The sequence below is a fragment of the Bubalus kerabau genome, chromosome 5, assembly GCF_029407905.1.
Source record: "Bubalus kerabau isolate K-KA32 ecotype Philippines breed swamp buffalo chromosome 5, PCC_UOA_SB_1v2, whole genome shotgun sequence".
Classification (NCBI taxonomy): domain Eukaryota; kingdom Metazoa; phylum Chordata; class Mammalia; order Artiodactyla; family Bovidae; genus Bubalus; species Bubalus kerabau.
In genome coordinates, this window is record NC_073628.1 from 71,771,102 (window position 1) to 71,785,128 (window position 14,027).

Here is a 14,027-nt window from a genome sequence, read left to right on the forward strand (position 1 = left end):
TCTTAAAGCAAGATGAGGATGCTCCTGTGTTTTATTAAACTTAAGCTTTCTGTCTCTTTCTTTCTTTTTCTTTTTTGGCCCTGCCTTCTTGCAGCATTCCAGACTTTAGTTTCCTGACTAGGGATTGAATCTGTGCCTCCTGCTGAGGGAGCATGGAGTCTTAACCACTGGACCACCAGGGAAAGCTTTTAAATTCAGATCTCTGTCTCTCACTGACACACATGGACTCACACTCCCCAAAAATGCACACAGACAGATATTGACACAGCATATATCTTATTTATTGCATCATGTGTGAATTTTCTTTTCTTTTTAATTGATAAAAAGAGTCAGGATTAAAACTGCATTATCATGACCCTTTTATTTTTTTTTTAATTTATTTTAATTGGAGAATAATTACTTTACAATATTGTGATGGTTTTTGCCATACATCAACATGAATCAGCCACAGGTATACAGGTGTACCCCCTATCCTGAGCCCCCCTCCCATCTCCCTCCCGACCCTATCCCTCAGGATTGTCCCAGAACACCAGCTTTGAGTGCCCTGCTTCATGCATTGAACTTGCACTGGTCACCGATTTTACATATGGTAATATACAGGTTTAAATGGTATTCTCTCAAATAGTCCCATCCTCACCTTCTCCCACTGAGTCCAAAATTCTGTTCTTTGTGTCTCTTTTGCTGCCCTGCATATAGTATCATCAGTACTGTCTTTTCTAAGTTCCATAAATATGCATTAATATATAATATTTGTCTTTGTCTTTCTGACTTACTTCACTCTGTATAACAGGCTCCAGTTTCATCCACCTCATTAGAACTGACTCAAATGTGTTCCTCTTTATAGCTGAGTAATATTCCATTGTGTATATGTATCACAACTTCCTTATTTATTCATCTGCCGATGGACATTTAGGTTGTTTCCATGTCGTGCTGCTGCTGCTAAGTTGCTTCAGTCGTGTCCAACTCCCTGGCTATTGTAAATAGCACTGCAAAGAATATTGGGGTAATATGTCTCTTTCAGTTCTAGTTTCCTCAGTGTGTATGCCCAGGCAGTTCTATTCCCAGTTTTTAAAGCAATCTCCACACTGTTCTCCATAGTGGTTATACCAGTTTGCATTCCCAACAACAGTGTAAGAGGGGTCTAACCATTTTACACCATCTGCAGCATTTATTGCTTGTAGACTTTTTGATGATGGCCACTCTGATTGATGTGAGACAATACCTTATTGTGGCTTTGCTTTGCATTTCTCTATTAATTAGTGATACTGAACATCTTTAAAAGAGATAGGAATACCAGACCACCTTACCTGCCTCCTGAGAAATCTGTATGCAGGTAAAGAAGCAACAATTATAACTGGACATGGAACAACAGACTGGTTCCAAATTGGGAAAGGAGTATGTCAAGGCTGTATATTGACACCCTACTTATTTACCTTATATGCAGAGTACATCATATGAAATGCCAGGCTGAACAAAGCACAAGCTGGAATCAAGATTGCTGGGAGAAATAACAATAAACTTAGATACGCAGATGACATCACCCTTATGGCAGAAAGTGAAGAAGAACTAAAGAGCCTCTCGATGAAAGTGAAAGAGGAGAGTGACAAAGTTGGGTTTTGTATAGTGCCTGAATAGTGGTGGTGAGAGTTGGCACCCTTATCTCATTCCTGATTTTAGAAGAAATGCTTTCAGTTTTTCACCATTGAGGATAATGTTTCCTGTGGGTTTGTTTTATACAGCGTTTATGTTGAGGTATGTTCCTTCTATGCCTACTTTCTGGAGAGTTTTATCATAAGTGAAATTTGCTCAGTCATGTCCAACTCTTTGCAACCCCATGGACTATACAGTCCATGGAATTCTCCAGACCAGAATACTGGAGTGGGTAGCTGTCCCCTTCTCCAGGAGATCTTCCTAACCCAGGAATCAAACCCAGGTTTCCTGCATTGCAGGCAGATTCTTTACCAGCTGAGCCACAAAGGAAGCCCAAGAACACTGGAGTGGGTAGCTTGTCCCTTCTCCAGCAGATATTCCTGTCCGAGGAATCAAACCGTGGTCTCCTACATTGCAGGAGGATTCTTCTTTACCAGCTGAGCTACCAATGGGTGTTGAATTTTCTCAAAGGTTTTCTCTGCATCTATTGAAATAATAATATGGTTTTTATCTTTCAGTTTGTTAATATGGTGTATCACATTGATTGATTTGTGAATATTAAAGAATCATTGTAATCTTGAAATAAAGCCCACTTGATCATGATGTGTGGTTGGCTAGAATTTTATTGAGGATTTTTGCATCTATGTTTATCAGTGATATGGCCTGTAGCTTTCTTTTTTTGGTGGCATATTTGTCTGGTTTTGGTATCAGGATTGTGGTGGCCTCATAGAATGAGTTTGGGAATTTTTCTTCCTCTGCAATTTTCTGAAAGAGTTTGAGTATGATAGGTGTTAGCTCTTTTCTAAATTTTTGGTGGAATTCACCTGTGAAGCCATCTGGTCCTGGGCTTTAGATTTTTGATTACAGTTTTAATTTCCATGCTTGTGATTGGTCTGTTCATACTTTTTATTTCTTCCTGGTTCAGTTTTAGAATGTTATACTTTTCTAAGTATTTGTCCATTTCTCCCAAGTTGTCCATTTTATTGGCATATATGAACTTCCTTTTCTTACTCCTAGAATGTATAGACTCTAGGTTCTTTTAGGTAAAAGACATAATGATTTTATTTTGTATTATTGACTTCTAATTCAGAGCCAGACACATTCTAGATGCTAAATAGACAAATACATGAGGACATTTTTCTTAATTTTATATTAGTTTTATAAAAGCACATTTTATTATGCCTAATAGTATATGTTGTGCATATTAATTTAGATTACATAAATATTTCTGAAATATTGAATACCTGAGGGTTATATATGACAACTTTATTTATGTGTAGTTACTTAAAGAAAAACAACTCTTTGAAGACTGGGGAAGAGGCTGATTTTTGCACCCCATAGAGTGCAGGTGTATTTAAATTATAAGGACTGTAGGAAGGCAATTTTGGCATAAACACATCTTTCTGTCTGTAAATATAAAGCTCATCTATTAAAAAATCCTTTATTATGTTTGAAGAATTCTTGAGAATTATAAATGAGATGTGCTGAATGATAAAACATAAAGCCCTTCATATTCCCTACTCTTGTTTAATATTTTATAACAATACAATTTGGCAATTTATTAAAAAACAAAACAAAACATCAAGTGATTATATTGAGACCTTTGTTTCTGAAGTATACTTGCAGAAAGTTTTCAAATACATATAATAACTTCTATAGTACTTTCCAGCTATTAATGTTGCATTTTTCTCCCCAAATCATACAATGTATTATTAAAACAACACAGTTCTAGAAAATACATTTCTTTCTGATCAGAGGTGTAAGATGAAAGTATATGATGTTTTCTGAAGGTTCAAGAACTATTTGTAAGACTTGTCCCTCAAGAATTGTGAAGCTTTCAAAGGATATATTGTAGCAAAAGGAAAGGATAGTTTAATACACAACCTTCTCATCATATGCTGTGAAAACTGTGATGCCAATTTTTGGATATTCAGCTTTGAATTAAAATAACACACTTTTAAAATAATTCTTTCCCTTACAAATATGTACTTAACAGAAACGGGGTACCTAGAAAATATCCAAGCGACACAGTGTTCTTGTGGGACCTTCACTTCCCAAATAAGCATCAAACCTGAGACCCTGGCAGTGAAAGTGCAGAGTCCTAACCACTGAACTGCAAGAGAATTCTCAACCCTATTGTTATTTCAATCAGTTGTGTCAATTACATCCTACTTATACACAACAGTAACTGTGTATCTTAAAAGAAGAAACAAAAATCAGGGCTGTTCTGAGGCTTTAGAGATGCTGTCATCAGAGCTCACGTCATGTTGAACTGGTGGCCAGACGCCTGAATGCCATCATGACCACAGTCTTTGCTTCAGGGGTTCAATAGCAAAACATTAAGTCACATATCCTCTCCAGAAACCACAGAGGAAGTATTTGGTCCTCTTATTTGTCCTTTTGCAAAGACTTGGAAATTTCCCTCAAAGAAAGCCATTACAATAACAGCAAGAAAATATACTTAAATACTGAATAGTAAGACCAAGTCAAATATTGATTCTATCAGTGAAGTTTATGCTATAGTCAGGAATAAAATTGTAATTTCCCTATAGATAAGGCTCATCTTCTCTATCTGGAAAATCTAGGCTTTCTAATCTGAGATAGAATAGATATTTCCAGAGTTACAACTTGGACCAGCACATAAAGCTTTTTAACATACTTGCTCTATGACAATATTCTGCACTCAGCAGTTCCTAAATGGTACAGACTGTCTTCCACATCTAGTTACTGAAGCAAGAATGAGAAACCATTCTCAGTTCTAACCATTGTTCCATAACAGAAACCTTCTAATGTCATTACCATAATGGCCACATTGTGTCCAGCGGGCACCAAAGAGTCAGATGACAGAGATTATTTGGTGTCAAATAGTCTCTGGAGTAAAATTCCAATTTTACTCTTTGAACAAGATGCCATATAAATTCCCCAAACTTGTCTATGAGAATTGTACCTTAGGATTTTTCTAAAGATCCTTTAGGTTTCTTTGTCCTTTTTAGCACACAAATCCTAAGTTCTAACAACTGATAGGCACGTGGAGAATGAAGGATGCTTGCAAGCCAAATTCCTATACAACCCAAGCTCCCAAGCCCTTCAATCACTATTGAGATACCACCTAACTCTTATTTACAAAGTTTTAAAGTATGCATTCTTCTTAAAATTTAGCTTTGTTTTTTCATCCCGATAGAGCATTTCTTCACCCCAATCTGCTACAGAATATATTCCCTGGTGGCTCAGACGGTAAAGTGTCTGCCTACAATGCGGGAGACCTGGGTTCGATCCCTGGGTTCGGAAGATCCCCTGGAGAAGGAAATGGCAATCCACTCCAGTATTCTTTCCTGGAAAATCCCATGGACAGAGAAGTCTAGTAGGTTACAGTCCATGGGGTTGCAAAGAGTCAGACATGACTGAGCGACTTCACTTTATTCTTTCTTCACCCCAATCTGTTACAGAATATATCTACCTCTAACATATGCTTTAATTTTATATAATTTTTGTGTTAGAGATTTGACTAGCAAGTGTCAGGTAACTTTTTTTTTTCTGATAACTTATTTCACTGGGGCTTCCCAGGTGGCTTAGTGGTAAGGAACCCATCTACCAGCACAGGAAACACAGATTTGATCTCTGGGTTAGAAAGACCCTCGGAAGAAGGAAATGGCAATCATTCCAATATTCTTGCCTGGGCAATCCCATGGACAGAGGAGCCTGGTGGGCTACAGTCCATAGGGTTGCAAAGAGTTGCACACGACTTAGTGATTCAGCAAGTAAACAAGTGGTTTTACTCTATATTAATATACATTTACACAGATATGGCATAGGTCAATGGAGAACGAATTTCATGTATTAGGCTGCTGCTGCTGCTGCTAAGTCACTTCAGTCGTGTCTGACTCTGTGTGACCCCATAGACTGCAGCCCACCAGGCTCCCCCGTCCCTGGGATTCTCCAGGCAAGAACACGGGAGAGGGTTCCCATTTCCTTCTCCAATGCATGAAAGTGAAAAGTGAAAGTGAAGTCGCTCAGTCGTGTCGGACTCCTAGCGACCCCATGGACTGCAGCCCACCAGGCTCCTCCATCCATGGGATTTTCCAGGCAAAAGTACTGGAGTGGGGTGCCATCACCTTCTCCTTGTATTAGGCTAATACCTATGAAAACCATCCCCAGATATTAGAGACCTAACACATTAGAAATGTTTCGCTCACATTACAGTGCATCATTGTGGGCGATTTTCCATTCTGGCTCCTTTCAAGTGTGGCTCTGACATCCCTGAATGTTAGCATTCTCTCCTATACCTTCAGCATTTTATGGGAAGATGAGGGAAAGAGTGTGGAGAAGCATATGAGAGGTTTTCCTGGGCCAAGGTTGGAAGTGGCCAAACACTACTCCATTCTCGTTTTGTTAGCTACAACTCAGCTACATAGCCCTACCCAACTAGGAGAGAGGTAGGGGAATGTATTCTAGTTGGGTAATAACCTTTCCCAGAGAAAATGAGTTTGATAAAGGACTAGCCAGGCTCTGCTACAGTCATCTAGACAGACCACCATTTAGGAGCCTTTCTATTACTTGAAACTTTAATCAAAACCTATGATGCTCTCTCAACAACAAGTACTTCCAGATAATTAATTTTTAAAATATTTATTTATTTTATTTTTTAATTTTACAATATTGTATTGGTTTTGCCATATATAAATTATCCCTTTAAACATTTCTGTGAATTATCAAGGGCTCCTATTTTCAGAAAGATAAAGAGCCTCATGGAAATATATACTGTCTTCTCTTTGACCCTTCAGCCACAGGGGTCTTGTAATACCAAATCCTCAAATCCAGCTCTGAAAATCATGGCTGTCTTGACAGCTGCGCTGCTCAGTCACTCAGTCATATCTGTTCCTTTGGGACCCTATGGACTGTAGTCCACCAGGCTCCTCTGTCCATGGAATTTCCCAGGCAAGATATAGCTCTTTTACATGCATTTTCTCAAAATGTGATACTTTACATCTATATAAACATGGTACAATTTACTCTATTCTATAACTACAGAGAAAGTATTTGGCTTAGAGAACACAGAGCTGTTTATGCTAATCAGTAACTGTTTAATAACAATCACTTAAATTATTTCTCTAAGGCACGATGCCCTCCAGGACCAAGCTCAACATTATCTGGGACAATACTGTGTGGCTCCAGGCAGTCACATGCCACATGACCTCCAGGGAGGAGAGCTCTCCCTCCCTCAGTCTTTCCTTCCACTTCTCCGCACTGAGCGATGCCCCAGTTAAACATGATGTGGTTAAATTTGGAGACGCCTTTGATGAGTGCACATGTGTGTGTTTGTGTGTGGTGTGCCTGGAGGGCAAAGAATGAGCCTTTACTTTTATGTCATAATACATGAGTAGAAATGATGCCCAAAAGTCTTCTTCAGCCTAGTGCTTAATGGATTAGTAAAATTTTAAATATATTACAGCTAATCAGTATCAATACATTTGTCTTTGTGCATCTTCTTATTCCGGCCATAATGTCTACATTGCATCTTGCTTATACGTATAAGAGTGACGATTTCTTCAAAATATTCCAGCTTCTTCAGTTCAGTTCAGTTTAGTCCCTCAGTCGTGTCCGACTCTTTGCAACCCCATGAATCGCAACACGCCAGGCCTCCCTGTCCATCACCAACTCCCGGAGTTCACTCAGACTCACATCCATCGAGTCAGTGATGCCATCCAGCCATCTCATCCTCTGTCGTCCCCTTCTCCTCCAGCCCCCAATCCCTCCCAGCATCAGAGTCTTTTCCAATGAGTCAACTCTTCGCATGAGGTGGCCAAAGTACTGGAGTTTCAGCTTCAGCATCATTCCTTCCAAAGAAATCCCAGGGCTGATCTCCTTCAGAATGGACTGGTTGGATCTCCTTGCAGTCCAAGGGACTCTCAAGAGTCTTCTCCAACACCACAGTTCAAAAGCATCAATTCTTCGGCGCTCAGCCTTCTTCACAGTCCAACTCTCACATCCATACATGACCACAGGAAAACCATAGCATTTTCTAGACGGACCTTTGTTGGCAAAGTAATGTCTCTGCTTTTGAATATGCTATTTAGGTTGGACATAACTTTCCTTCCAAAGAGTAAGCGTCTTTTAATTTCATGGCTGCAGTCACCATCTGTAGTGATTTTGGAGCCCAAAAAAATAAAGTCTGACACTGTTTCCACTGTTTCCCCATCTATTTCCAATGAAGTGATGGGACCAGATGCCATGATCTTCCTTTTCTGAATGTTGAGCTTTAAGCCAACTTTTTCACTCTCCACTTTCACTTTCATCAAGAGGCTTTTGAGTTCCTCTTCACTTTCTGCCATAAGGGTGGTGTCATCTGCATATCTTAGGTTATTGATATTTCTCCCAGCAATCTTGATTCCAGTTTGTGTTTCTTCCAGTCCAGCGTTTCTCATCATGTACTCTGCATATAAGTTAAATAAACAGGGTGACAATATACAGCCTTAACGTATCCTCTTCCTATTTGGAACTAGTCTGTTGTTCCATGTCCAGTTTTAACTGTTGCTTCCTGACCTGCACACAGATTTCTCAAGAGGCAGATCAAGTGGTCTGGTATTCCCATCTCTTTCAGAATTTTCCACAGTTCTTAGTTATATACAAATGTATAGATGAGTATTTGAAGTCTTAACCCTTATGACTGCTTGTTATTTCTTTATTTTATACCTCTGGGTGCATGAGGGTTAAGTTGCTTTAGTCATGTCTGACTTTTGGTGATCCTATGGACCATACATAGCCTGCCAGGTTCCTCTGTCCATGGGATTATCCAGGCAAGAATACTGAAGTGCATTGTCATGCCCTCCTCTAGGGGATCTGTTCCAACCCAAGGATCAAACCCACATCTATTACATCTCCTGCATTAGCACACAGGTTGTTTACAACTGTTACTACCTGGGAAGCCCATTTTATAGCTCTACATAATACCAAGACTACACATTTTCCTTCCATTTTTCTTTTCCAGTTCTCACCAGTTTCCTGAGATTTTCAACCTTAAGCTGACATGACCCTACAACTGCAGAGCCAGAGTCATTTTAATGTTTTGACCTAGCATCTCTCCCAGGCTTCCTTGATTAGAACTAAATATTTGGTGGATGTCTTTTCTCTCTCTCTCTCTCTTTTTTTTTTTTTTCTTTTTCCACATTGCTATTTCCATGTCACTTTCTGAAAACATATGTTTTGGGCTCAGGATTTTTAGCAGTTTTTCTGGATATTCTGTTAAATAATTTATATTACATGACCACCCTGCCAAAAGAGCTACCTACCTAAGGTGGTGTCCCCGACTGTGCTAAAGATATATGTTTGAAAGAGACATATGGATTATTGAAAATTCCAAATGGTGTCCTTACCAGTAGACATATTTACGTGGTTGGGAAATAAAAAGCTTAAGAGGCAACGATTATGAATGCCCATTATTAAATGTTCACTTTTTTCTTTTTTTTTCTTTTTTTTTTTTTTTTTACTAGAATTTACTTTCATCCAGACTTTCCAGGTGGCACTAGTGGTAAAGAACCTGCCTCCCAATGCAGGAGACATAGAGAGACACACCTTCGATCCCTGAATCAGGATGATCCCCCGGAGGAAGGCATGGCAAACCCACTCTAGTATTCTTGCCTGGAGAATCCCATGGGCAAAGGAGCCTGGCATGCTACAGTCTATAAGGTTGCAAAGAGTTGGACCTGACTGGAGGACTTAGCATGCACACATTTATCCAATTTGTTTATTGTTGATCATGGGGCTATGTTTGATTAAAAATTATTTTACAGTATCTCTACTGGACTTTATTCTGCTTGTAAACATGCTTTAGTCTTCACTAGCTCTTTAAATGCGCCTTGTCAAACCTAAATATTGTGCCTGTCTCTCCACCATGCTTTCAGTAAACTACTGGAGTGAGCCTGCAGCAGAACTGCCAGGAGAACTTGTTGGAACCCGGGCTGCAGGGTGCTGCCCCCAGGTTCTGATTGATAGGTTTGAAGTGCGGTTGAGAATTTACAGTTCCTACAGGTTCCCAGGTGATGCTGATACTGCTGATTTGGGACCTCACAGTGAGATTCAGTGTGCCTCCTACTTCATACTGTTTGCCAATTTTCACAGCTAGAGCCACTTAACTCACACGTGTTGATTCTGCACCATGCAGGTAGAAAGGAATACTGGCCTTTCATTAGTTCAGTATGAGGTGATTTTAGGGCAGATTTGTCCTGGGTAGCAGAGCTTAGCCTTTGCTGAGTTTTCCAGCTCCTAAACTTCATCCCTTCCTAAATTCTTTGCTGGAACACTGTTTCCTCTGGGACTAGGACACTTTGAATTCCCTTGCTCCATGCCTTCTGAAAGCTAAAGATGAGCAGGTAAGCTCACTCCCTGCATCTGGGAATCTTCCTGGTTGCATTCTGGATATCTGTACCCTGTTCACTTTGGCAGCATTGATTTGCCTGTGCTGATTTTCTTTCCATTGCTTATTAAGACTTTTCAGTTTGCCTTTTCTGTGCCAATGAGTCCAGTGTTCTGGGTCTGGTATTCCCAGGTCTGACCTCAAACACTCCAGGCTACCTTCTTCTCTGCTTTTCAAACACAGGGGTGATTTACTCAATTGAACACCATCGTTGCTGTTTCTATGACCGCTGCCAATTCTTCCCCTCTCTTGATTTTTACCTGTGTTTCCAGACCCCTCTCTGCCAGGCTCATCTCCCTCATGCTCTGAAACTCAGTGCTGGCCTAGTCTTTTTCCACCATGAATGATTACTTTTCTGGTAAGACCGTGCACCTTGGCTGGGAAGGTTCTAATGCTACCTACACGTATGACTTATGTCCAAGTAACTCAGTTATATTATTTCCTTTTTAAACCTGTGTCAATCAGGTCTGTGGACTTGCTGTGCAAAATGCAGTCTGAGGATCAGTGGCTTTCAGCATGTTAGGGAAGCTTATTGGAAATGCAGAGCCTTAGGCCTTAGCTCAGATGGACTGAGTTAGAATCCATGTTGTAACAAGAGCCCCAGGTGACTTTCAAGCACATTGGAAAGAACCGATGTATGGTACAGCGCCTATGGGTTAAACTGCTCCCACCTACTTGTGATTAATTGAGACTAATTGTGACTCTCAACTTTACCAATCTCTATTTTTTCTGACTTCCTTATCACCACTGATGTGCTTTTACAAAACTGTGTCAAGTGAATTCTTGCTGACAGTGTCAGCTATAACCAAAAACCCATGATTCTGTAGGAACTCAAGGCTATGTACATCTCACGTTTGTTGTTTCCTATATCTTTTGCACAAGGTTTTTCAACTCTGTCAGCATACCAAAGGAATATTTCTTCATGCTTTTGGTCATGATCTTATGTGGACTTTGATGACAGGCAGCCTGAGGGTCCACGGTGGGTGAGTACCACTCAAGTTGAATGAAAAATTTTAAGTGCTTAATGTAATGCAGCCATGAAATTAAAAGATGCTTACTCCTTGGAAGGAAAGTTATGACCAACCTAGATAGCATATTCAAAAGCAGAGACATTACTTTGCCAACAAAGGTCCATCTAGTCAAGGCTATGGTTTTTCCAGAGGTCATGTATGGATGTGAGAGTTGGACTCACATCCATACATGACCATTGTGAAGAAAGCTGAGCACCGAAGAATTGATGCTTTTGAACTGTGGTGTTGGAGAAGAATCATGAGAGTCCCTTGGACTGCAAGGAGATCCAACCGGTTCATTCTGAAGATAAGCCCTGGGATTTCTTTGGAAGGAATAATGCTAAAGCTGAAACTCCAGTACTTTGGCCACCTCATGAGAAGAGTTGACTCACTGGAAAAGACTCTGATGCTGGGAGGGATTGGGGGCAGGAGGAGAAGGGGACAACAGAGGATGAGATGGCTGGATGGCATCACTGACTCGATGGACATGAGTCTGAGTGAACTCCAGGAGTTGGTGATGGACAGGGAGTCCTGGCGATTCATGGGGTCACAAAGAGTCGGACACGACTGAGCGACTGAACTGAACTGAACTGAATGTAATGCTAGTCCACAGTAGGTGACCATCCAAACATTCTCATCAGCATTTGTTGTGGAGAAAAAGTTGAAGGTGCATAAGGCTGAGTGAACTAACTTCACCCCAGAGCTTCAAAGGTGGGTGGGGCCAGCAGTTCTGGTCTGGACGTTGCTCAGTGAATGGCCTGGTTACCAGAAACTCATCCCTGAAGGAGCAGGACTCCAGCCAGTTAATGAGTCCACAAGTCAGGTCCAACCATTGCAGGGAGCAGGCTAATAAGACATGCACAGAGTGTCAGAACTTCAGTCTAGAATGCCTACAAAGAGTACAGGACTACAGTCCCTGAAAGAGGAAACTGATATATTCACCTGGAGGCCCAGCTGGACAGGCCCTTACTCGTAAGCAGTGGTACAGAAAGAATATGGGTTCTAGACTCCAAGCAGACTTTGTGTGACCTTGAGTAACTTTACCCTCAGAAAGTCTTCCCAAGCAAATAAAAATGCATGTCCAGTGTCTTAATAGAGGACTGAAAGAATGGATGCTTAATTAAGTGGTAGTTTATTATGTTTATCATGGGCTTACCTGGTGGCTTAGACAGTAAAGAACCTGGCTGTAATGTAGGAGACCCCAGTTCTATTCCCAGGTCGGGAAGATCCCCTGGAGAAGGAAATGGCTACCCATTTCAGTATTCTTGCCTGGAGGATCCATGGACAGAGGAATCTGGCGAGGTATTAGTCCATGGTGTCACCAAGAGTCAGACATGACTGAGTAACTTTCACTTCACTTTTTATTATGTTTATTATTGAGGGAATCCTATTCTTATGTTAGCCTATGGACCTCAGGGTTGCTCCAGGTTCTTTGAATTCAGACCCAATTGGTTAGACAGTTGGGAAGCTAGTGTAGTACCTTGTCCAAGGATATGAGCAGAAGTGGGTAGGCATGCTCAAAGTATAAGTGCTATTTTGACTGGTATGTGGTGGTACCTCATTGTAGTGTTGACTTGCATTTATCTAATAAACAGCAATGTTGAGCTTCTTTTCATGTATCCATCTGTATGTCTTCCTTGAACAGATGTCTGTTTAGGTCTTTGTCCATTTTTGAGTGAGTTGTTTTATTTATTTTTTATATTAATGCTTGAGTTGTTTTTATATTTTGGAAATACTCTCTTATTAGTTGCTTCATTTGCAAATATTGAATTGGCCAAAAAATTCATTCAGGTTTTTCCATAATATGGTATGGAAAAATCTGAGTGAATTTTTGATCAATCCAATATTTTCTCCCTTTATGAGGATTATCTTTTCATCTTGTTTGGTTTCCTTTGCTATGCAAAAGATTTTAAGTTTGATTAGGTCCCATTTGTTTATATTTTCATTACTTTAGGAGGTGGATCAAAAAAGATCTTGCTATGATTTATGTCAAAGAGTACTCTGCCTATGTTTTCCTCTAAGAGTTTTATAGTGTCTGGTCTTATATTTAGGTCTTTAATGCATTTTGAGTTTATTTTTGTGTATGGTGTTAGGGTTGGAGAAGGAAATGGGCAACCCACTCCAGTATTTTTGTGTGGGAAATCACATGGACAGAGGATCCTGGTGGTCTAGAGTCTATGGGGTTGCAAAAGAGTCTTAACATGGTTTAGGGACTGTTCTAATTTCATTTGAATTTTGTAATTTTCTAATTTCATTGAATTTTACTTGTAGCTGTCCAGTTTTCCCAGCACCACTTATTGAAGAGATTGTCTTCATCATATATTCTTGCCTTTGTCATAAATTAATGAACCATAGGTGCATGGGTTTACTACAAACAAATGCTGGAGAGGATTTGGAGAAAAGGGCACCCTCTTGCACTGCTGGTGGAAATGCAAATTGATCTAGCCACTAAGGAGAATAGTATGGATGTTCCTTAAAAAACTACAAAGAAACTATATGACCCAGCAATCCCACCATTGGGCATATACTGTGAGAAAACCCCAATTCAAAAGATACATGCACCCAAATGTTCACTGCAACACTACAACAGATAAGACATGGAAGCAACCTAAATGTCCATTGACGGATGGGTGGATAAAGATGTGGTACATATATACAGTGGAATATCACTAAGCTGTGAAAACCAATGAATTTAGGTCATTGGTAGAAATGTGGATGGACCTAGAGACTGTCATACAGAGTGAAGTAAGTCAGAAAGAGAAAAACATGCTATATTAACATATATATGTGCATTCTAGAAAAAGGTGAACCTATATAGGGCAGGGAAAGAGACAGACATAGAGAACAAAAGTATGGATGCCAAGGGGAGAAAGGAGGGAGACAGGATGAACTGGGAGAGCGGGACTGACATATGTGTATATGCATACACACACACACACACACACACACACACACAA

The 14,027-nt window shown here is 40.2% G+C and overlaps 1 long non-coding RNA gene across 1 annotated transcript in view; it reads left to right on the forward strand.

Annotated features, from left to right (window-relative positions):
* The first annotated feature begins 9,840 nt into the window (after positions 1-9,840).
* Positions 9,841-14,027, forward strand: part of LOC129652838 (uncharacterized) — a 51,754-nt gene continuing 47,567 nt past the window's right edge. The window contains exons 1-2 of the long non-coding RNA XR_008714806.1: positions 9,841-10,016; positions 10,943-11,043. This is a non-coding gene — a long non-coding RNA (uncharacterized LOC129652838). The remainder of the gene's footprint in view (positions 10,017-10,942; positions 11,044-14,027) is intronic.